The sequence below is a fragment of the Tupaia chinensis genome, unplaced genomic scaffold (genome assembly GCF_000334495.1).
Source record: "Tupaia chinensis unplaced genomic scaffold, TupChi_1.0 Scaffold000597_1, whole genome shotgun sequence".
In the NCBI taxonomy this organism is placed as follows: Eukaryota; Metazoa; Chordata; class Mammalia; order Scandentia; family Tupaiidae; genus Tupaia; species Tupaia belangeri.
In genome coordinates, this window is record NW_006160114.1 from 5,685,853 (window position 1) to 5,712,308 (window position 26,456).

Genomic DNA, 26,456 nt, shown 5'->3' on the forward strand with positions numbered 1-26,456 from the left:
TAAAAAAAACCCCCCCAAAAAAAAAAAAAAAAAAAAAAAGAAAGAAAGAAAGAAAAGAAAATCATGCCGGGTATATGTGTGTGCATGCCCTAAATCCCAGGAGAATGAAGGAGAAAGAACTTTGCCCCTGGGGGTGATTTCTCCCTTTTCCTCTATCTGTCTCTCTCGTGAGTGCAAGTGCCCTATGGCTAAAACTTTGAAAAGGTTTTGGATTGGGGCTAATGAATATATTTGTTGTCTTGACTGTATGATGGCTTCTAGGTATGGGTAGGTATGTATATATATTTATATATATGCATATATATGTCAAATCAAATCGTAAATTTAAATATTTGCAGTTTTACTGTATGTTAATTTTACCTTGAAATCTGTAAAATATACACTAGGTAAACCACTGCTAAATAAATATAATAAAGCACTGATATATTTATAAATAATTTTTTACTAATCAGTAACTTAAACTCACTGGGCCTCTTTACCCTTAATCCTATCTTCTGTTCCCAAATGCATCAAGGAGAGTGCTAGATTGAATTTCTAACTCATCCAGTCAATGAGAAAAACAGGATGAAAAGATATATAATTTGGAATAATCTAGTTGGAGATTTATAGGAAGGTACTAGTCCAGCAAGGGCCGATTTTGCTTTCTTGATCATTTATAGCCATCATTGTAGCACTTGGCATACTGACAAAAGAAATAAATTAAAGTAGGATAAAAGGATGTGTATGGGTATAGGCTAAGCTATCCCTATGTCCTTTCCAATCTTCAGAGATCAGATGTCTCAAAGATAACAAAGAAGATCAAATTAATCACCAGGTAACAGAATCAGGAGTTCCTATGGCTTTCTGTTCTTAATTCCTTCGTGCCTCACTGGATCCAAGTGAATGAAGCAGGAAGTTCTAATGCTATTGGAGGGCCTCCCTGGGTACAAACTCAAGGATATTTTATATCTATGAGGCAGTAGGGAGGGAAGACTTCTGACACCCAGTACGGTACTTTTGCTTCCTCGCACTGCTCCTACCCAAGCCCAGAAAGTCCCTACATACCTTCTGGCCAATGTTCCATGCTCCTACTGGATGGAGACTATAGCTTGCCTGGCCTGCTTCAAAACAGACTGTAGCCAATTCATCCCCTCTTCTCACCCCTCAGAATTCTTATTGCTCTGGAGATAATCACCTATTCTATTGTTTACATTCTCCATTACTTCTGGTGAGGGAAGTAAACAGGTCTACCTTACACACTGATGCATCTTAAGCACAGTATTGGATGTATGGTAGTTTCTAGGCAAATATTGCTAAATAAGTGGATAAAATCTTTCATATATATATACATATATAGTACTATTATATACATTTATATATAAATATTACATAAATATACATATATATAAATATACATAAATATATATTATATATTTCATATATATACACACACACACTACATATATACACACACATATATAGGAAAGTGCTATTGACAAAGACCCTACCTCACTGGATTCTAAGTTTTCTGATTTTATTTCTGTGTATATATATATATATATATATATACACACACATATATATATAGTCATCAGGAAAGTCATGATGCATTTTTGCATAGAAAAACATGTCATGAGTTTTCTGAATATGTAATATTATACTGTATTTCCAAATATATGGATTGACTTCTCAGCATTTCATCAACATTATTCTAGCTGACATTACATAACAGCCAAAACAATAAACAGAATCTGACAACTCAATTGGTAAAAATGTTGTCTTATTCCATCGAGATTTATAAACGATTTCCAAGTATTGTGCCTAGCTGCTCTGAATTTATAAAGATGACCGAGCGATGACATGGACTGATGAATGCCACTGAAAGAATGTTTGTAATACTCATGGTTCCACTGGGAATAAGAGGCACAGCACCACAGACATGGGCACATGGGAGGGATACCAGAGTAGTCACAGGGCAGAAGATAGGAGCCAGGGAATGTTCAGGCCATAGTCTTCACTATAGGAAAGGCAGGTTGAATAGTTCAGGATTGCTACTTGGAATAATTCTAGTAGGCCTTTAGCTACAGGTGTGATCCCTGGTTGCCTGGCACCTACGCTTGGGATGATTAAGGCAGACGTTGCCACTTTGGGTTCATGGGTGTTGACAGAAAAGGTCTGATTCTAGACTGATTAGTTTATATATCAAAGACATGCTCCTGGCTACATTCCTTGTTATCTTTAATAACTGGAGGGGCAATGTCTCCCCAGCCAGAGAAGTTTTGTAAAGTATCAAGACATAATTTACGGAAAATTGAAAAATATTTATAACATACTCCAGACCAGATCTCAGTAGTTTCAGTGACCTCAAAGCAAGAAATCCATAATTGCTCCACATATTTAAAATGCCATTCAAGATATGCCACATTTGCTCTCCTGACATTGGAAATTCTCTTAAATGGTAGTTTTATTCCATAAAATTAAATAGTATCTCAATACAATACAATATTAAATTATGAGCTAGTTTTAAATTGTCAATGGACCACTTAAAAGTTTAAAGGTAAATGGAATTTTTTCAAAACATGCCTCTCTTTAAAAATGAGATCCAAGTATATTGGTTTATTTCCTAAAATTAATAAAGGCTGAAGAATCAATTTTAAAGTTGTGCAATAAATGCACACAGTATATCTTGGGAAATCAGTGTAGTTTGGTGGAGGACACTGCTTCACCAGAAAAATTTTGTACTCACTATTTTGCCAGAGGGTGCCTGTGTTTTGCCAAAGAAGGAGTGGGACGAAAGTACTCCATCCCGTGAGGAATGGTCATATGAGATCCCTTCTCCATTTCTCCATCCTGGCAGAATTTTGGGCACACATCCCCAGAGCATTTTTCAAGCCACTGGATCCAGGGTTCAAACAACAGAGTCAACCATATGGGATTAGCTCTTTTAACCACCATGCCAAGGGCTAGCCCTAATACTAATTTTTATACATTTTCTAGACAAAGACATGTTGGCTACTTCTGGAATTCTAAACTCTCTTCCAGGCTTCCATCCTCTCTGTCCTTAATTGTGCCCACATACCCATGTGGTAAACACTTACCTCTTATCAATCACCCCAAGAATCACCTTAGAAGCCCTTCCTGACACCATTTCTATACAATTGTACACATACAATTGAGCTCCCTTCTTGGTGCCACTGCCCTTTTTTTTGCCAGATCAGATGTCAATTATAAAAGCTTTAACTATAGTATACATCTCTCTGCTTGATCATAAGCCAGACTCTTAAGTATAAAGATACACACACACACACATACATACACATATGTATTAAATTTTTTATTTTGAAATAATTTAAGATTTATAGAGATTTACAAAATTAATAGTTCCTATATACCATTCGTCCAGCTTCTTCTGATCTTCACATGTTACATAACCATGATAGGATGATCACCACTAAGAAAGTAAAGTAACACTGGTATAAGAATATTAACTAATGTATACATTTAGTTTGGGTTTCATCATTTTTCCCTAGAAAGACATGGTCCTTTTTTTTTTTACAAAATCCTGTCTATCATATTACAGTGTATTTAATGTTCTCTTCCATACTATGATAATTTATCTGTCTTGTCTTTCATGACCTTGACACTTTGAAGAATACGGGCCAGGTATCTTGCAGACTGATTGACGATTTGGATTTGTCCAGTGTTTTTCTCATAACCAAGTTGTAGTTACAAAAGTGAGGATTTGGAATGTTAATTAGGCATCCTAGTAGAGATGCACAGTAAGAAGTGGGGCGTATTATAGAATTCCGATGTTCAGGAAAAGAATTCACACTAAAGATACACATCTGGGGCCAGTTCCATAGCACACAGTCCTTAAAGGCTGTATATAGGGAGCAGACTCTTACACGACTGACCATAGTTCAAATCCTGGCACTGACAGCTGGAAAAACATGCTGGGTATATGTGTATGCATGTCCCAAACTCTGATGGGATGGAGAAATGGAGGAAAAAAGATTGTGATGTGACCATGACCTACTGGAGAGCACTTTTTCCTCTCTCTGGCAAGTGCATGCACCCTCTGCAAACAAGTAAACAAAAAAATTATCTCTATCTATCTATCTATCTATCTATCTATCTATCTATCTATCTATCTATCTACTATCTATCTATCTATCTATCTCATCTCTCTCTCTCTCTCTATCTATCTATCTCTATCTCTATCTATCTATCTAACTATGTGGGGGATCAAACCACGGCACAGCAGAGCAGTAAAACAGACAATGCCCTATGAGGTGACCACATGAGAAGGTACTAAATTCATGTTCAGAGACTTCCCTGAGTACACTGGACACATGCGTGCTCATGATTCAAGACTGACTGGGGCCAGTAGTGCATTATGGCATCAGGACCCTATTAGGGGTTCTCTGTCTCTCTCTCTCTTGCTCTCTCTCTCTCATTTCTAGAAAATATGTGATAGATAAATAACCTTAAAATATATTAAAGATATAAACCTGGGAGGCATCACTATTTAAGAGTCTTTGGAGCTGGTGAACAATGCGATGAGTGTGTAGGAACATGGCACTGACCTTGTCTATTAAAGACTAGAGCTGGGAACCAGCAGTTAACGTAATGGCTATGTCACTGGACTCCCACGTAGTCGACCACGGTTCGCATCCTGGACCCGGTGGCTTAAAACCCACGCCAGGCGCATGTGCGTGCGTGCCCAAGATCCTGAGAGGAGAATGGAGGAGAAGGGACTGTGGTGTGACCATCCCCCCTGGGGGGGTGACTTCTTGCTTTCTGTCTCTCTGTCTGTCTGGTGAGCGGACGCGCCCTGTAGTGAAAAACCTCTAAAAAAAAAGGACTAGAACTATCTCAGCCCTTCATTTCTCCTGCTCCTGTTGTGGCTGATTAGGATTATGAGCTCTCATCAACACAATTGCTAAATAGATTGATGATTCTGGAACCTAGAGAGGAAAAAAAGGTCACCCTCAGGACAGGTTGTAGCCCATTATGTTCCTTTGAAAAGCCCCAGCTTGTCTCAGTGCCCTGAGGACCAGGAAATAGGATCGAAGTAGCCAGGGCTTCTGGATTGCTGTTCCACCCAACCTTTCCAACTGTAAGTGACCTTGTTTTATTTCTCAGTTTTAACAAACCGCATTGAGACTGAGTATAGATAGAAAATAGAAAAAGGCTAAAGGCAAAGCCCTGGAACTCTCCTGACTTGAGGGGTCAGAGAGAGGAACCGAGCCAACAAAGGAACCAAAAAAGGAGACAGAGTGGTTCATCCTTGATCCCTAAGTGGTGATCCAGGAAGAGCACTTGTTCTCTACTTATGGGAAAAAACAAACAAGAAAGATGATTCATTTCTTTAATGTAGCATACCTCCATATTCTGCCATAAAAAGGGAAGGTTGTCTGTGGGCTAACTTAGTCTAAAGGATGCAGTGAGAATATGTATCAGTGATGCCACCTACCACGGCGCAGGCACCGTCATGATTTATGAAGAATGAGGGGGAAAGGGCTTAACTGTAAAAACGTGCCTATTTACCCCCATAGAGTAGTACTATGATTTGAATGTGTCCAAAATCAAGTTGAAACTTGGTGATATTAAGAGGTGGATCTGAGAAAGTGATGAAGTCACAGGGGATCTGCCCTTGTGAATGGATTACGGCCTTATAACAGCTGGAGAGAACTAGCTTTGGGTTTTTTAGGCTCCTCTGTCATGTGAGGTTGCAGAGTTCAATGGGCCATCTTGGAAGCAGAAACCTGGCTTTCGCCAGATGCTGAACCTGCTGATCTTGAATTTTCCAGGCTCCAGAACTGTAAGAAACAAGTTTCTGTTCTTTACAAATTACCCAGTCTGCGATATCGTTATAATAGCACAAATGGACTAAGACAAATAAGGAAGAAAGGCAAAATGATTCTGTTTCTTCCTTGAGTGGTTTTGGTCACAGAGCTGCCTCCAGTGAGTGCTTCCTGCTTCCATTAATTCTTGTAGGCTGGAGTTGATTAATGGGGTCTTTTCACCCCATCACAACTCAGGTGACCATGGGTGAGTTCTGGGAGACAGTCCTGGGTAAGGGCTGTATCCAGGCTCCCTGCTTCCCTGCCAGTTTTTCTTAGGGGGAAGCCCCTATGGCACAACAGAACTGAGATCTTTTCAACTGTACTTCAGACTCCCTAGATGTGCCCAAAACTGTGATGTCAAGTTCTATCCACAGGGTAAAGTTTACCCCTCTACTAAATCAAAAGAGAAAAAACAAATCCCAAACCTGATGAAATAGAAATTTACAGCTGCAGAATCTGAAAAGCTGCTCATAAAGCACGCAGTAACTGAAGCACTTCAGCTGAAGGCAGGATGCATATTTCTCCAGCAGGAACTCATGCCGCACAGCTGTTTTGTCTCCGGCAGTGGCAACTCCTACACCTGCTGGAAGCAACAGGGAACCAAGATCAGGAGCACCGATTTCTCTCACTCAGAGCTTGGGAAGAATACGCAATATCTGCCAGCTACATATTTGCATCAAAATCCTTTAAAATCAACTATAAAAGCAAACAAAAATGCTCCAGCATCTGGAAGAACAAAAGGTGTAGTCTTGTAGGGAGTCTGGTAGGGAAATAATGTTATTTGCATAAATATACAAATGCTGTAGTAAATTCTTTGTTCAATCCTCTATGGAAAGCTACTGAACAAATAGATGGATGCAAAATAGGAAATGAAATCCTTTGATCATACCCTTTCTTTAAGGCATATTTTAATTCCTTAGACAATGGGTGAAATTTCAGAAGACTTCTGGAAGTGGCAACATAGTATCCCCTGGGGTTATCATCTAGATCAGAAGCTGAGTGAATTCATTGATCTTGGTCAATCACAAGCCGATGGCTTCATTCTCATTATCTTTTATATTTGGAAAAAACATCCATCCACTCACTGCAGCCAGTGTTTTTATGGTCATTTGGAGTCAGGATCATCTTTACTCTTCAAAAGATTTTTTTTGGGAGGCGGGGAGGTGATTTTGCTATAGGGCATGTGCACTCACCAGAAAGACAGAGACAGAAAGCAAGAAATCACCCCCCAGGGGGGATGGCCATGCTGCAGTCCCTTTTCCACCATTCTCCTCTCGGGATCTTGGGCACATGCACACATGTACCTGGCGTGAGTTTAAACCACTGGGTCTGGGACTTGAACAGCGGTCAACTACATGGGAGTCCAGTGACATAGCCATTACGCTAATTGCTGGTCCCAAGAGATATTTTAAAAACAAAAGGCAAAGGGCTCCTTGAGGATAATAGATTAGTTCTATTTTCCTGTTAGTTGACTAAATAGCTAATTTTATACAAGACATAACACGTCTCTTGGCCTCAGTTTCCTCAACTATAAAATGGCAATAATTATACATGTTATGAGAGAGAGAGAGAGAGAGAGAGAGAGAGAGAGAATGTATGTGAAAGAACCTAGAAAAGTTCCTGGGATATACAGATACTTAATAAAAAGGCCTAAAGACTGAGTGAAGATTAATTATGATTTATTAATATGAATATCTGATGGGAATTTTATTTGAAAATGAGAACCATGGTATTCTGAAAACAAAATCCAGTGTGAAATGCTCCATAAATTATGTATATTAATACTTCTGAAAAGAAAACACCAAGTTTTGCTATTTGTTTCCAAGATTTAGGAGAAATGCAAATTTTGTATTTTGTCTTTAAAGTTCAAGAGCAGTCTAACTATTCCTTTCTCCTATACTCTCATTTCTGAGATGCCAATGTTGCTAGGACTCAGATGACCAGAACTGCTTGATTTTTTTTTTTGCACCACTTATGCTGCTTATATCTCATTTTTATTTCAAAATCTGATTTAGAGGACATAATATATGCTATCCATTTTCAATAAGCCTTTGAATTCCTGAGGAACTTTTATAATGAAGTTAAGAAGGTTTTTCTGGAAGAATGTTGGCACCACACAGATCCACACTGAAAAGGTGCTTGTGTGTTACTGTTTGTGTTTATTTATATTATTCATTTATTTATTTTTGAAAAAACATTTTCTATAGGGTGCATGCACTTGCCAGAGAAACAGAGAGAGAAAGAATGTGAGTAATTACTCTCCAGGGGAGATGGCCATGCTGCAATACCTTCTCAAGATTCCATCCTCCTTGGAGGATTTCGGGCACACATGCACATATGCCTGGCAAGAGTTTCAAGCTACCAGGTCTAGGACTCGAGCTGTGGTCAGCCACATGGGAAACCAGCGCCTTAACCACTGTGCCACCTGCTGGCTCCTGTGTTAATTTTAGAAAACTAGATTGTTAATGTTGACTCCCCCTCAACTAAATTAATGTTTCAATTTTCTGTCAGTATTATTAGCAATTAACAACCATTAATTCTGGGTTTTATATCATTTATCTAATTTAATTATCACCACAAATTATAAACACTTTTATTATCTCCATCTGACAGACAAAACCAAGTCTCATAACTTGTGGTTCCTGGATCAGTTCAATTAGAAAAGTAGAAGAAATATGGTATAGCTTTAAGAATTGGCTATGATAAGCATAAATCTGTTAATGTTTGGGTACAGTCTTATCTTTTCTCAAGTAAAGATTATAAATCATTTGCTAAGAAAAATGTATTGATAAGGAGTAGTTAACAAGTTAGTGTTTGAGACTTGTTTCCATGAAGGATTAACTGCTTTGGGATTTGCCCTCGCATCATCACTAACTATAATGTCAAATAAAATGTAGAAAATAACTACTTTCTGACATTGAGTAACAGGCAGCACAAGACTTTAATCCCAAATAAATGAAGTATTAATAAATGAGATAAACTCTGTAATTGCTCCATTTAGAAGGCAGTGTTAATACATAGCACAGGGAGGGGAATAAGCAAAACCCAGTGATCTTCCTGAGTTGGGAAGACAGGCATTAGAATTCAGGAAGGTAGAAATTACAGAACAGGATACTATACAGGAGAAAACTGCAGCGAGAAAGAGAGAGGGAGCACTCTGTACATTATGAAAATCTTCAGAGGACCCTTGGAGTTGTTGACTCAATATTAATTTGGACATGTGAAGGGTGAAACTCTATGAGGTTGGGAGAGAAAGAAGTAGACAGAATAATTCCACAGTACTCACAGGATTCATAATGTGCACAGCATAGAGTAGAATACCCAGGATGACAATTCCATGATAATTGGGCTAAATTAACTCTGAACAAAGGATGCCCTAACAAAGCTTAAAAGAAGCATTAAAAAATCAAACTTAATCTTAAGTAAATAAATTCTGTTGGACTACAATGTAGTTGGGTTGCAAAGGCCAACAATATAAAATCTTCGATATCTATTACTTAATAAAAAATTACTAAGAAATCAAAGAAGTGAGAAAATATGACCTATAATCAGAAGAAAAAGTTCAAATAGACTCAGAAAAGACAGAGATGTTATTAGCAGACAACGACCTTAAAATAACACCAGCAGGTGGTGTGGTGGCTAAGTGTTGGACTCCCACATGGCTGACTATAGTTTGAGTCATGCTCAGTGGCTTGAAAATCATGCCGGGCATGTGTATGTGTGTGCCCAAAATCCTGAAGGAGAATGTAGGAGAGAAAATTGCCATATGGCCATCCCCTGGGGGATTGATTTCCCACTTTCCCACTCTCTGTCACTCTCTGCCTTTTTCCAGCAAGAACACATGACAAAAACCTATGACAAAAACCATTAAAAAAAAAAAGCTACTATATATATAATCCATATACTCAAGGTATAGAATAAAATATGAACATATTGAGAGAAGAAATGGAAGAGATATGTATTTAAAAGACTCAACTAGAACTTCTAGATATGAAAAACACAATATCTGAAATGAAAAAATAATTACCACTTGATGGAATGAGAAGCAGAATAGAAACTGCAGAAGAAAATATGAGTGAATTTGAATACATAGCAATAGAAATAATAAAAACATTCAACAGAAATTGATTAAAAAAAAAAGACTGAAAAAGTAAATGAACTAAGCATCAATGATCTTCTGGAATCCTATCAAGCAGACTAACATGTAAAAGTGGAGTTCCAGAGGTTGTATCTCTAAAGAACAAGATACAAACTGCATTTATTGGCCCCTAAAATTAGAAAGTGGATCTACATTTAAGTTCTTAAAAGATGTGAAGAATATGCTTGCTTCTTTCATTTCTGCTTTCTCCTTGGCTTCATTCTACAGGAAGGCTCTTTCCATGAGAAGGAGCCTTTATCAACCACAAATTCACACCCTTTCTGTTCAGCCACCCTAGGAAAAGAGGACAGCCCCTTCCTATGTGTTTGAATCAGTCAATTCAAGGAATGACTCTGATTGGCTGAAGTTGAATCATGTGTCCAGCTGGACTAATTTTTTTTATCCGCTGGATGAATTCTGATGGATTCTGGATCAGATACCGCACCTGTATAAGACTCACCGTTAATAGCCTGCAAGATTACATGAAATGGAAAAAGGAAATTTCTTCAAAGTAGGTGAGGACAGCATGTGAATAAAAACAACAAATGACCAAAGCACCCTCCTTTAGATTCGGCTCACCTAATTTTTTTTTTTTTTTTTTAATGCAAGCTATTTTCCTCTGAAATACTTGGCACAGAATTTCCTAATGTTTCGTGCCATCACATGTGTCATTGTGTTGAATCTGTTACTTATCTCTTGCTTTGGCTCATAGAAACTTTTCCCTTTAGCTAAGGCTTTGAGAGCAGTTACCATGTTTTATATATTTTTAAAATTTATCCCTGTGATTGGTAGAGTGTCTTTTCAAGTAGTGGTAGAATAAATGTTTGTTTCAATGAATCTGTTACAGGGACTAATCAAATACTCTTATTAAGTGGAGGAGAAATTAGATTGACTAAACACTCTTAGCCTGTGTCCTCATGAAAGACTAAAGTAGTCATTAAAAACTAATTGGTAAACAATTTTCAAATGAAAAACCTTTTTTTAAAATTTTTTCCCCTCTAAACTTATCAGGACCCCAAAGCTGTAATGAAAATGCCAGGGACAAAGAGGTAGTATTTTACATTTCCTGATGCTCAGACACTTGGATTTGGGTAGAATGTGTCAATGCCTACATGATAGATTTTGATGGGTACTTAGAGTCCCTCTTGTCCTAAGCATGCTTTCTGGTTATCCTGAAATATCTCTCAATTCAAAGTTAATTATTTTGAATTAAGATACTGTGCTTCTCAATGAACCCATTAAATGTAAACTCCCAAAGGAAGGAGAATGTTATTATTCATTAACATCTTGCCTAAATTTGTTTCTACAAGTAATTTTGATCACTTAACAGAGTCCCAAGGAAAGGAATGCAAGGACAAAAAAAGTTTTCTGGGATGGTAAGGAGGAGGACCTGTGGATACTGAGCTAGTCTGGGGGATGGCAGAATCCCACTGCTTCAGGCCCTCTGTAAGTGTATTGTATAATAAATCTGAGGGCTACATATTGAAAGAGACATAAAAGGGTAAATGGAGAAAGTGTTCCTTTCATGACTCTCATGTAGACAAAGATCCTTTCCCTCTTAGTACATTTGTGATGAGGAAAACAAAACTTAAATGAGGCAGACATGAAAGCAAAGCACCGGGATGAATGTGGTTTGAGTTTCCTTAGTCTAAGACAAGTGCTACCTGGTCACAGATTGGCAGTGTCAGCATAGATCATCCATTATGGAACTGTGGGCCTGACCTCTGTGACCTCCACCTGTGTTAGATACTCAGCCCCAGAGCCTCATGGCTCAGTCCTGAGGACCCTTTTCCTCCTTGTTTCTGTCAACTTTCATTCTGCATTATTGTAAAGAATGGAGGCAGAATTTTGTTTTTACTGACCTAGATACCATACTTACTCAGTTTCCCTCATTTAGAGAATGCTAGTGGGAAAACAAAATGAAACAAAACAAAAAACACTACTATATGGATTGTAAAATTTTCACTGGATATATCAATTTATTTCAACTTCAGAATTTTAAGCTGGTCAATTGGATTGGTCTGAGAAGTATTTCATGATGGGTAAAGCCTTTTTACAAGCAAAATGAGAAATAGTGATTGACTGTTTAAAAAAATAATTAGAATAATAATAATGATTGGGAAAAACATTGAAAAGATATTGAATGATGAAGTAGGGAGATTAGTGTCTCTATATTAACTGACATGTATAACATTCCCTTTTGTAAAAGCAATGTAATACACTGTAAAGTTATATGCAATCCAATGTAATATAAACAAGATTATGATAATAAAAAAATAAAAAAGAATTTTAAGCTGGATAAAAACGCCAAAAACATCTTCGGATTAAGAAAATTCAGTAGTTAGAAGCAGTAGAAGGGTGTCAGATTATGGCATAGTGGTAACCCCTCGGTGTGTGATTCTGCCCCACATGGGAAGGTCCTGGGTTCCTGGTTTATATCCTGGTGTCTTCCTGTACACACTGGACATGCATGTGCTTGTGATCCAGGCTGGCTGTGGCTGGGGGGAAATTGTGACATGAAGGCTGTGTTGAGGTTGCCTCTTTCTGTCTCTCTTTTTCTTATCTCTCTCTCATGGGAGACATAAGTGAATAAAATTTAAGGAAAAAAAGAAAAGTAGAAATGAGTGGACTGGTAGCCCTTCCTAGGTAGATAAGAAAATCTTGTGGAATTATAAATTTTTACATAATCATAAAGATAGGCACAGAGAAGCATTTCTACCTTCCAAGAGTACTGGACAGTTTACTCACAGAGGCTATGAAAAGAAAATCCGTTCACAACTCTACCAAGTCACACAAGATTTCTGGAGCCCAGAGGCTCAGTGCCTAGTGCAGAGCCTCTTAATCAAAGCTTGCATTAACAAACGTCAAAGCAGGGACCCCCAACAGGACAACTCACGATCCAGGTGGAGACGCAGAGGAACTTCCTCCTCTTTCAGTGCACATGAACCTTCTGCACTTTCACACCATCTCTGTTCCTCCAGGCAAACTCCCTGATAGTCACTAAATATTCAGATGGTGTCACTAAGTGATTCCATTTAATCATAATCTTCTATTTGGGGACACTACACAGTGCGTTCCTCATGATTTCTGTGGTGTCTTTTGCTCTTATTTGTAAATAGCTTGTGGAAACCTGAAGTGATATTGCATTTACTCTTCATTTCCCTGCATCAGTCTGAGTCAGCTCCGCTCGGAATCATCTATACCTTCTGACCCTTTTAAGGAACCATTATTTTCACAGAGGAGAAAAATCATCATTCTGTAGGATATTGTGCAATGTAGGGAGACTAAGCAGATAGGACCATTGCCCGCAAACTTTTCAGATGAGTTCATTTCTCCCATTCCTTTTAGTTATAAAAATGTGCACTAGCTCAGTTGCCTCAAATTAGAATGCTGAAGTATAATTTTTTTGCACACATTTTAATCCAGTTAGCAATGGGCCTACCTTTCCCTGCTCTGAAATAGCTTCACTCTGTAAATTGTTTCCTTCCTTGTATGATTCAGGTGCTCATATTAGCCTTGCACAATTTTGGTGCAGAATAGAGGGAAGGAAATGACCAAGGTAACATTACTGCCCACACTGCATTTGTGTGTGTGCATGCGCATGTAAAATAGAAATAAGAAGCAGATAGGCTGTTCTCCCCTAACACCTCTAATAGAGTGAAACCTCCCAAGTTTCTGTTTTTTCTTAAGATAATAGAAAATGTAATCTGAGCCATCAGGAAGGGAGGGATCATTTGGGCCTGGATGGTAGAGGAGGACCAGCCTGCCAAGCAGCAGCACCCTACTGGGGGAGAGGGATGCAAAGCCAACAAAGGGACTTCCTCTACATGGATCTGGGCACATCTGAATGTATGGTTTAGCCAAAGTTTTCAAACAGAGGCACACTAAGATTGTCTTCAAAATATGTGTTAAATATTTGACCCTAAAGTTTTGCTAACTTTATATATTAAAAAAGAGCTGATTAGAGACATGAAAAGGAGCAGTTGTCCCTGCTCTGGGTCCCTGTATGGACACCATCACCCATCACTCTATTGGTCCTTGGTGTCTGATGACACCTCCTCACCCTACCCTTGCCAGTTTCTCGGCAGAGGTCCAGTGTTTCTCAGAGCCCATGTCTCCACCTTTCCCTTCTATCCAGATAGACACACCTGATGGCTACCCCTTCTTTCAGTGCCTTGCTCTCTTCTTAAGTAGCCAAAGCTAACAATCTTCTTCCTAGGTAATCTTCTGAAGATGGGTTTTATTAGATAAGAGAATGAAGTGTTGTTCATCACCAAACTTAGGGAAGCTCTTAAGAATTATAGGATGGTCTGTGGCGAGAAGGTAGAATGAACATTAAGGAGATCCAGAATGGAATCTTGATATTGTGAACCTGCTACATAAGTCTCAACAAGTGAATAAACTTGAACCTCAGATTTATCGTCATAATGAGATTATTCATTTTCATTTTATAAAAAGGTAAAAATTAGATGGTTTTTGCAGATTGTCTATTTATAGGAATTGGTACGAAAGGACCTAATTTATGTTAACATTGGCTACATGTTATCTCTCTGGATACCAGCCAGGTTTTCCTACAGAGTATTTTGAGAGTCATTACAGGTTTAAAAGTATTTTTAAGGTGATAAAACATCATATAACTATAGAATAGCACAAAATCCATTAGGTTAAAACAATTTTGAATTCTTCCTTCTCCCCTTTCTTTCCTTCTCCTCCTTCTCCCTCTTCATCATTATCATTAACTGCTACAAAAAACAACTAGACATCACTTCAATATCCTGTCTTTCATCTCCAACACCTAATCCATTGGTGAGCCCCATTGACTTTGTTACCGAACTCAAATCAGGTTCGCTCACCCAAGTGCTATAAAACCAAGTCATAGGCACATGGTGTGATGAAGGAAAGTACAGCTTTATTGCAAAGCAAGGAGAGCGGGCAGTCATACTGAAAAGCCCCGGTCTCCCCGAGATGTTCCCCACATGCATTTTTAAGGGCAAAATTAGGGGTAGAGGTTCCAGGTGTGTGATTAGTTCAGTGATTGGTTTAAGAGGGTGTGATCGTCTCTTCTGCATTCTCCATTGGTGAGACCTTAGATGATCAATGTTCTGGTCTGGGAGGGGGCATTTCAGCCTGGAAGTGATGTGGTCAATGATCATTGTCCTACAAAACATCTTAAGATATGTGTTACACACTACAGGAAGGTGTGGTTTACTGTAAGCTAGAGTTATACATTCAACTAATTATCTCAGGAAGGGGGTGGGTGTAGTCAGGATCAAGAGACTTGAATGTAACATCTACATTTAAATGGACCTCTCTTTTCAGTCAATCTGGATACTTTTAATTCTAATCAGTTTTCATCTTGGGAACTTATACTTTTAGAAAATAATAATAAAGTAACTGAAGGTTCACTCCTTTTAGAGGGTCACAGCTCGGTTTCAACTCTAATCTAGAATGTAACCATATGCATTAACTTCTTTCATCTTCACTACTGTCACCCCAATCTTAGCCACACCAACAACCCTTTAGAGTTCTCTGGGTGTGCACTCTAGACCAGACATGCTGTGTAGCCACTATTTAGGGAGAGTTATATTACTCACAAAAATAATGCATTCCTCACTGACCCACCTCAGTCTTGCTCACTACCAAATCCCCAAGACTAAGAATGTACCAAGGATACAGTGGGACTTGACAAAGTCTTTGTGAATTATTTATTTCCATTAATGTGCTATTACTATAATCCCAAGGTGTAGACATTGTTAGTGCATTTTACAAATAAGAAATTAGAATATCTTTATTTAACTGATTGGCCCTTCCATGAGAGACCAAGGATCAGTTGGATCAAGTACATTTTGGAGGTATTTCATGGAAGCTGCACTATACTTAAAAAACTGTTAATGAATCAAATAAGCAGTGCTTTATTGTGCAATTGGCAACTCTGACATTCCCAAAGTTCTCTCTCTCTCTCTCTCTCTCTACACACACACACACACACACACACACACACACACACACACAATTAGATATATTTATTGGATTAAAAAAACTTTTTGTTAAATATTACTTTTCTTCTATTGAATGTCCGTGGGCAGCAGCTGAAATTTTAATTTTTTGTAGATATGGTGAATAATTAACTACATTGTTTATTTTCAGGATTCTAAAGATTAGTATGTTATTCTTCATACACTGTTTGCTAGTATTCTAAGGATAAATCCAAATAGATTCTGTCCTTATAAAATTTTAAATGAAGAGATTTGTTTTATTAACCTGTTAACTACAGGTGACATCTTACTATAATAGCAATTTTTATTTCTATTACCAGTGTTCTCAGAGCAGCAGCAATTTTCATTTATACCTACTTTACATTAACATTGCAGACACCACAGTATTTATCATACCAGAATGTGTATTCAGAAACAAAAATGTTAGGAAGGATGCTACTACAGGATTGAGGTCAGGTAGTCATTACAAAATAAAAAAAAAATCAAATATTTGTGTCTGGGCTCTCTAATTACTACTTTCTTTCTTATCTGAATGATTGAATGATCTGCATAAATGACCATTAGAACACATGAATCAAAATCCATGCAACATTAACCCGGTCAAGGCAGAGTCAGATTGAATTGAGTAGCTGATGTGGTAGACTAATGGGAAATGTGTGAGAAGTCATCCAGATACAATGAGGTTATTCCCAGCCTCTACTCGCATCCCTCAGATGCTTAAGATTATAGCTTAAAGTTTTTATCTTTCTTGTATGGAAGAGGAGCTGATGACATGAAAACCTATCAACCCTGAATTGTTGGGTAAATGTGAAATTTCAGCCAAGGCTCATTAGGTCAGATTCCAAATAACAAAATGATCATCAATGCCCTTGAAGTAGAGATCACAGTTGGATGCAGTAAACTCAGTTTCCTAGTAGACAACATTTTTAGGATGGTAGGGGTGTTCTAATATGTAAAAAGGGATGCTTATCTTTGACTGTCATTTATTTCTTTCATGATAAAGGGAGAGAGAGAAAAAACAAGCACGCCCAACAGGGTCCCACAATATAGACCCCAGCCTTCCCAACCAGCCAAGATCATGGGCATGTATACTCATCACGTACAGCTTGACTGAGGAACAAAACCCATGATCTTCCATATGGATCCAGCATGTTTGAGCAATGTGCCACCTCGGTGCCATCGCTGTCCCAAGGCACTGACCCTCACTGATCATATTTTTACCCTTAGAGTTGGCTTTCTCTGGAACTTCACATAGATGGAATCATACATAGAGTATGAAGATTTTGGAGGAGGTTGACTTTCTTCACTCAGCATAATGATTTAAAATTTTCCCATTAAAGAAAGAAAGTGCACTTTTATAGGGAGCTAGTGAGATTTTCTCAAAGTAGGACCAGGGAAGCCATTTTAGAAATCAAACATTAAATATGGTCTTTTCATTTTAACCTCAGTTGAGAAGACCTACGTGGCTAGAGACTGGAATAGCTGGGACTGGTGCATTTACTCCCGATATGGCTTTTTCATCACATGACTGACCTGTGGGCTGGGAAAGCTGAAAATGGGTTTAGCTGTGACTCTGGGACTGTTAACTGACTACATGTGGACTGTCTTTGTTGCCTAGACTTTTTAAATTTTTTTGGATAAGTTTTTGGTATAGGGCATGTGCACTTGCCAGAGACAGACAGAAAGTGAGAGATCACCCCCCCCCCCGGGGGGGATGGCCACACCACAATCTCTTCTCCTCCATCCTCCTCTCAGGATCTTGGTCACAGATGCACATGCGCCCAGTGTGAGTTGAAGCCACCGGGTCCGGAACTCGAACTGTGGTCGACTACATGGGAGTACAGCAACTGCTGGCCCTGCCTAGGCTTCTTAAAACATGGTACCTGTGGTATAAGAAGGAACCTTTTGAGAGGAGACCTCATGAGAATGAACATTTCAACATAATCAGGCAAAAGCAGCATAGCCTTTTATGACTGAGCCTCATAACTCACATAGGCCACCTTCATGTCACTCAGTTGATCAAAGTAATCCCATCCCCACTTGGATTTAAGAGAAAGGGGCATAGACTCCACCTCTCAATGGGGAGAGTGTTAAGGAATTTGCAGTAATGCGACCAGCAGTTAGCATAATGGCTATGTCACTGGACTCCCGTGTAGTCTACTGCGGTTTGAGTCCCGGACAAAGTGGCTTAAAGTCACGCCGGGTGTGTGTGTGTGCGTGCGTGCCCAAGATCCTGAGAGGAGAATGGAGGAGAAGGATTGCGGCGTGGCCAACCCCCCTGGGGGGTGATTTCTCACTTTGTGTCTGTCAGAACTAGATGATCTACTTGTTTACAGTGAGTTTAAGGAAGAAAAAAGTTAAAATTTATGATTTTTACATGACTGAGTAAATAGTCTAAATGAGAATAAGAGATTCTAAGTAAAAGGAACTAACTAAAGCTTCCACCATGTCAAGAATGGAGGTGCAAGTAGAGTCATAATGCACCAGGGAAGGAAATAGGACTGGGTGGTCTGAAGGAAACCATTGAGGACTCGTGAATCAGGGGCCAGTTTTATGCGTTGAATGGAACTATGATTTATCTAATTAGGGAAAGTGATTTCCCCATGGTGCTAATTATAGCTGTGTAGACTATGCAACAGAGGTTAGTGGAAAGAAGGAACTTCTTTAAGAAGCTGGACAAACTATATAGGTTTCTTGGAGATACATATTGCATTGATCTGTTCATCAGGTTTGTGGTAAGCAGAATAATATCTTCCACCTCCTCACCCCCTAAAGTATCTATTCTCTAACCCTTGGAAACAATGTTAGACTATATAGAAAGGGGGCTTAAGATCACAAACAGAATTGAGAATGCTGTATTGGGTTGAATAATATCTTCCCCCAAATTTCTGTCTTCTTAGAACCTGTGCATGTGACCAATAATAATGAAAACAGAGTCTTTGTAGATGTAATCATATCAAGATAAGATCATACTGGGATTAGGGTGGGTCCTAAATCCACTATGACTGTTTTTTCGAGAGGTTATTGCTCTAGGGCACATGTGCTCACCAGAAAGACAGAGACAGAGAGACAGTGAGAAATAGCCCCTCAGGGGGGATGGCCACACTGAAATCCCTTCTCCTTCATTCTCCTCTCAGGATCTTGGGCATGCACGCACACATGCCTGGCATGAGTTTAAGCCACTGGGTCTGGGACTCAAACCACGATTGACTATGTGAGAGTCCAGCGACATAGCCATTATGCCAAACGCTGGTCTCAACGACTGGTATTTCTTATAAGAGGAGAAATTGGGAATAGAGACAAGTGGTAATGCTATGTAAACATACAGGTAGAGATCAGAATGATGGCTCTAGAAGAAAAGAATACCAAGTATTGCTGGCAACCATCAGAAGGTAGGAACGGGCAAGGAAGATTCCTCCTGTAGAGTGTTCAGAGAGTGCATAGCTTTGCTGACACCTTGATTTTGGACCACTAGCCTCCAGAACAGTGAAATAATGCATTTCTGTTGTTTGTGCTGCCCAGTTGATGGTAATTTGTTATAATAGTTCTTCGAAGAAACAGTTTCTAATAAGTTCAATATATTGTCAAGGTTCCTCATAAATAAGGGAGAACTGAGAGATGGCAGTATGAAAAGGACTTGGCCCAATGCTGCTGACTTCAAAGATGGAGAAAGGGAAGAGAAATAGAATAAACAGGGTAAATATATATGTAAAAGAGGGATTTGTTAGAGGAATTATCTTACACAATCACAAAGCAGAACAGTCCAATAGACTTGTCTGCAAGATGGACAAACAGCTGAAAGACTGAATCTGGGACGCCAAATGGTCCAATTCTAGTCCCAGGCCTTAAGGGGACCCTCAAAAGACAAGGGGCCACTAGATGGCATAGCAGTTATGTTACTGGACTCCCACATGGCTTACCGTGGTTCAAGTCCTAGACCTGTTGGCTTAAAACTCACATCAGGTACATATGCAGGCATGCCCAAAATCTGAAGAGAAGAATGGAAGAGAAGGGACTGTGGTGTGACCAACCCCCTGGGAGGGGGTGATTCCTCACATTCCCTCTCACTGTCTCTGTTCCCCCAACCTCTCCCCTAGTGCATATGCCCTAAGGTCAAAAGCTCTAAAAAAACGAAAAAAGTCTGAAACAGGGAAGCTGGTGTGGTTTCAAGTCTGTATTATCTGATGTACTAATGGGAACAAATGAGTCCTCCCAAGCTCTGTACAGTTTTCAGTGACGTTTTCTGGGGTGGTTGCCTGATTTTCAATTCTTTCACTTTGTAACATTCAGAACTCTGTGTACTTACATTTCTAGTCACGTCCCATTAGTTTTATAAAGACCAACTCATTAACAAACAAACAAATACACTAAATGATCAAGTGGTCATAAAATTGGAACCAGAAAAAGATAATATATTCATCGAAAAGTCAAATTTGTGATTTTCTTCAAGATTGAATTCTAAAGTAGATTCTTCTGAAAGAATGTACTTCTCACATACATGGCTAATCTGTTTCGTTTTTTTTTTTTTCTAAACTATGCAGGAGAATTGGCCGGTTAAATGGCTATACATGTGTCTGTGCAATATGATAATTCAATGTAACTATTTCATGTACTTAACTTGATAGTAAAGGCCATTATTTGTAAGAACTTATGCAGAACTTGACTAGAAACCATTTCCTTACTCTGTTCTGTCATCTTGATACACTCCACGGCATGTGTATATTTACATATTTAATCTAGTTGCAAATAGAAATTAATAATAGATATTACTAAATAAATTACTCCATTGCAAATTAATGTAGATATTTTTTTCTGCTTAATTTATTTCAAATCAAATACCTTTAGCCTCAGGTCTTCTAAGATGAGAACGAGGGTTGCTTTCCATACTGGTGGTTCACAGAGGAATCTAAGCAGATAGTAAATTATTTAAACTGGTCTCCCTGCTCTAATACATTCTAAGTAGCTTTTTAAATCATTAATGAGGGCATCAGATCTTGCAATCTGGGTGGCAAATTTGAAAAAAAAAAAAAGGAAAGAAATCTATGCTGGCTTTAATTATTTTTGAAAGAATAGAATCAGATCCTGATCTTATTAAAATCAGATCATAGGCATTTAATAATCTGAATCATGAAAAGAGCGAATTTTATGTAACTACTAAAAGTTCCAAAACTTTAGCCTATAATATACAGACCTATAAATAGAACACTGATGCCTCCTTAATGCCTGTAAATTTTCATACACCATTTATGTTAGTCCTGATAACTGTGTGAGAGGTAGGTATTGTTATCCCTACCTTACAGATGAGAAAACTCATTCAGACATTCAAATAACTTGCTCAGCTTAGAAGTCTCTGAACTGAGATTTATTGTTGTCTATTTGATGTCAAAGACTCTGTAGTTTCTGCTACATAATGCTGAGTTTTATTTCATACTTTAACGAGTGATTTCAGAAATACTATTTAAGTTTCTAAAAGTCTTATGAAATAATTCCCTATCTTATGGTTGAAAAAGTTGAGTGTTCTAATAACCAATCTCAAATAATGCAGTTGGAAATGGCTGTTGAGTGCATTCTCCTCCCCCTCAACCCACACACACGTACTCACATATATCTACACATGTACGCATGCTCAGGAGGGTGCCCCCCTCCAGCCCAGACTGGCTCTCAATATAAGGGGTAAACTAGCTTGGCTGCCTGTGGTGAGGAAAGGAATGGGAGCAGTTTAATGCTTCACCTCCAAGGGTCACCTTCTTGTACATCGTTTTATTAATCAGGAGAGCGAAGATGGAGATACCCTTTAGTTTCTGTTACTTCAAAGACAATGTTCATGTGTACTGAGTTGACTTAAATTTGAAAACTTTTTCTTTTCTATTATTCTTTAAGGAATTATTTATTTAATTTTACTATTCTTACTTAACTTGACCAGAAAGAGAGAGGGAAAGTGAGAAAGCAAGCCACCAGGTTCAAGACTCAAACCATGGTCAGCCATGTGGGAGTCTAGAACTCACACACTGTCAGTTCTTGTAAGACCATAGTACTGCACTGTGCATAAATCTTCGAAAAAGCAAAGATAAAATTCGAAAGAGATGTTTGAAAGTGAAGACATGATACAGCCAGTAATTTGGGGATTTATCAACTTTATACCACCTACCAAATCACCTGCTAGCCCAGAGTATGTTTTCTTTACTTATATTCTTCATTGACCCTGGAATTAAAGCTGCTAGATAAAACGTAGGCCACCCAGTTAACTTTGATTTTCAGATAAATGAATACATTCGTAAGCATAATAAGTATGTCCTAAACATTGTCTGGAACATACTTATACTGTGTGTGTGTGCATGTGTGTGTATTTATATATATAAATCTGAAATTCAAATTTTAACTGAGTGAACTATATTTTTATGTCTAAGTCTGGCGGCCCTACCTGGGGGTTAGAAGAAGAAATCCGTTGGAGAAAGATGTGACTGGTCTGGGCAATCTCTAGGTCAGTAAATGTAACGTCCTTAGTGCTTGCAACTATTCTGTGGCAAATCATATGATTTCCTTTGCACCTTGGATTCTGGCCTAAAAATTGGCAATTATGGATATATGTATACCTAAGAGAAAAGGAAGAAAATTTCAGGTAATAAAAACAAACAAGAAATATCCAAACAAACCCCAAAATAACTCGTTATCAAGGAGACAAAGGAGTTACTAAAACTACAAAAATTACCCTTAATTCTCTACACCAGAAGTTCACAAAGCTTAGAAACATCAAAATCAGCAAGAGAGCTTTTGATCAGACTCATTCTAACATTTCTGTTTTTCCTTTTTACATTTTGCTATAGGGCACATGAGCTCACTGGAGAGATATAGAGAAAGAAACATATAAAAGGAAGGAAAGTGAGAAATCCCCCCCCCCAGGGGTAGATGGCCATGCTACAACCCCTTCTCCTCCATTCTCCACTCAGGATTTTGGGCATGCATGTACACATTTCTGGTGTGATTTTCAAGCCACTGGTTTCAGGACTTGAATTACTCAGTCAGCCATGTGGAATCCAGCAGCCTTAACTTCCATGCTACCTGCTGGCCCCTAACATTTCTCTTACAGTGGTGTGTGTGTGTGTGTGTGTGTGTGTGTGCATGTGTGTGAATTTTCATTTCAGATGAGTTCCCAGGTGATCCTGATTCTGCTGAGCCAAGAAACACACTTTGAGAAGCACTGTTCTATACTGATGTGGAAAACAAATTGCAGTACTGAAATCTAGCTTCCTTCAAGAGCATTCAAAATTAGTGACTACATCACCAGTAGCTAATTGAATATGATTGATGTGCTAGTTAAGTGCCAAAACCAAAACCTCCTTGGAGCACTATTGATAGTAGGCTACAATGTAATGAATCACATGAAGAAAGTCAACTTTGTATCACTATCTCTTACATAGTCATTTCTGAGCCAAGGTGCATGACAGTGAGCACACATTTACTCATTATCTTTTATCACCACCTAAGGTTATGCTTATTATACCATAAAATCAAAACCTGAATAACCAGTCATGACATTGTCATCGATAGGTCCAAGCTCCTTAAGCTGTGTGTAAGAATAATAAAGATACTTCCTGAATCTAATTTTTCCGTGAATATTCCTTATATTTTGACAGTATTTCTCCTGCTGCAGTAGCCATCACACAATTTGTATTTATTTACTTATTTATTTTTCTCTTTAAATATTTATTGTCATTTATGATTTACATGTAATCATTACACAGCTTTGCAGGATACAGAATGGTCTTTAAAAGGATGTATACGGTGTGTAATAAATTGAGGATATAAACAATATTCACCACCTTCAACATTTAACATTTTATTGCAAACATTCAAACCCACTCCAATGGTCATTCTGCGAATATGTATTGAATTGTCTACAACATTCTTTACTGTGAGGTACAGTTCTAAAGAAGAAAATACTGATTGAAAATTAGGCAACAGGGACCAGCAGGTGTGGTGGTTAAGGTACTGGAGTCCCACATGGCTTATCTTGGTTCGAGTCCCACACCTGGTGGCTTGCTTACTCACTTTCTCTCTCTTTCTCTTTCTCTCTTTCTCTCTCTCTCTCTTTCTGGTGAGTGCACCTGGCCCATAGCGAATTAAAAATTAGTAATAATAATAAATTAATCCTTTTTAAAAAAGGCTAACTTTTAAAAAAATAAATCAGGCAACAAATAATCCCATAAATTAACAAAGATAATCTTAACACAACCAATGATAGAAGAATTTCTTATTTCTGTGTAGAGGACTATGGGAGATAAGTGTTTATAAAATAAAAAACATCTGTGGATATCAAAAATTAATCCAGTTACAGATAGGTAAAATTGTAAATAATAGTTCACTAAGAAGAAATAAAAAAGAATATTTTTCTCACACACTGTGAGTTCTTGTAAGACTACAGTACTGCACTGTGCATAAAAAAACAAGTCTTTGAAAAAACAGATAGAACAAAGTTGGAAAGAGATGTTTAAAAGTGAAGACATAATAAAGCCAGTGATTTGGTGATTTATAGCTTTATAAATTTCATGATTTTAGCCTTTTTAAAAAATTCATTCCAAAAAAAAGACAGGTTTTGGACTTTTCCTCTACTATCTAGTTTTGTGCAGTGAGTAATGATTATAATAAATATATAAATTGAATTCTGTGACAACAACTATCTATCAAGTAGTTGGCGGGTTTGTATTTAAAACTTCTTGTGTATAAAATCATTGAATCTACATTTAGTCATGACATCAATGTTATTATCAAGATGCATGGACTTATCTTTTTTCTCTAGTTGTTTTGTCTTCTTGTATTTCTATTTGTCTCTCTTTAGGTTTTCTGGTATAGTAGTCCCTTAAATATTTCCTGAAGAGCTGGTATTGTTTCATTTTGGTGAATTCATTCAGAAATAAAACCATTCCCGAATGATTCCCTGAAATTATTTCTTCTTCCCATTTGAAGGATAATCTTTCTGGGTTTAGTACTCTTGAATGTAATTGCTTTTTTTTCTTTTTCAGAGGTTTAAATATATCTGGCCATTTTTTCCTTACCTCTCTGTTTCATCTGAGAGATCTAATGTTAGTCTGATGGGGTAAACTTTGTAAGTAACTTAACATTTCTCTCTTACTATTTTTAGAATATTGTCTTTGTCATTTATGTATTTTATACTTATTTGGTGTGCTTTTTATCTTCTGGATTTGAATATCTGTATACTTGTCTAAATTTGGAATATTTTCAGCTAATATATTATAAAAGATCTTTTCTATGGCTTTACCTGTCTCTTCACCTTCCAGAATACTATTATCTAGTTATTTGGCCATTAAATGGTGTCAAGAATATCCCATATATTGTCCTCATTTTTTGTTTTTAAGAAAGAGTTTTTGCCATATTGTGCATCTACTTGCTGGAGAGACAGAGAGAGGCAGAAAAAAAGAAATTGAGAAATCTCCCTCCAGAGGGATGGCCACACTACAACCCCTTCTCCTCCATTCTCCCCTTGGGATCTTGGACATGTACGCACATGTGCCTCGTGTGAGTTTTAAGCTACCAGGTCCAAGACTTGAACCATGGTCAACTACATGGGAGTCCAGCAATGTAACCATTACACCATCTGCTGGTCCCAATATTGTCCTTGTTTTTAATGATTATTCTATTCTTTTCAGTTGCTGGACTATATCAGAGGTTTTGTCTTCTAGTTCAGAGATTCTTTCTTCTGCGTGGTTTCTTCTGCTGTTGATAACTTTTAAGGTAGATTTTAATATCCTGTGACATATTATTTATTTATCTCTTCTGGAGATAAATAATATCGTTGTTTGATTCTTTTTCAGTTCCTTGTTTTTAATGATTATTCTATTCTTTTCAGTTGCTGGACTATATCAGAGGTTTTGTCTTCTAGTTCAGAGATTCTTTCTTCTGCGTGGTTTCTTCTGCTGTTGATAACTTTTAAGGTAGATTTTAATATCCTGTGACATATTATTTATTTATCTCTTCTGGAGATAAATAATATCGCTGTTTGATTCTTTTTCAGTGTGTGCCTATCTCTTTGTGGAGTTCCTCCTTCATGTCATGGAAGGATTTCCTCATCTCCTGCAACTGGTTCTGTTTTCTCTTGCATCTTGTGGAGTAATATTGCAATGAATATTTTAAATTCTTTTCAGACATTCCTGCAATCTCTTTTGCCTTATCCATTGTTGGTGAGGACTGATGATCCTTTCACTGGGAGGTATTTCCTGATTTTATTCTATTTCTTTGGGCTCTGCTTTGATGTTTAGTCGTGTGGTGATATACTCATTTCTTCCTACTTTGGAGTTTGTTTCTGTAGCTGTGTACACCTGCACTTCTCTATGATATGTATAAGCTCTGTGCCAATTTCCCTCCTCTACTACAGCTGGGAGTACGGAATTCAAAGTAGGAGTTGAGGCTTTAGATATTCAGAGGAAAGTTTCTCTCTTTTTACTTCTAAGAGAATATGAGGAAAGAGTTCCTTTGGAC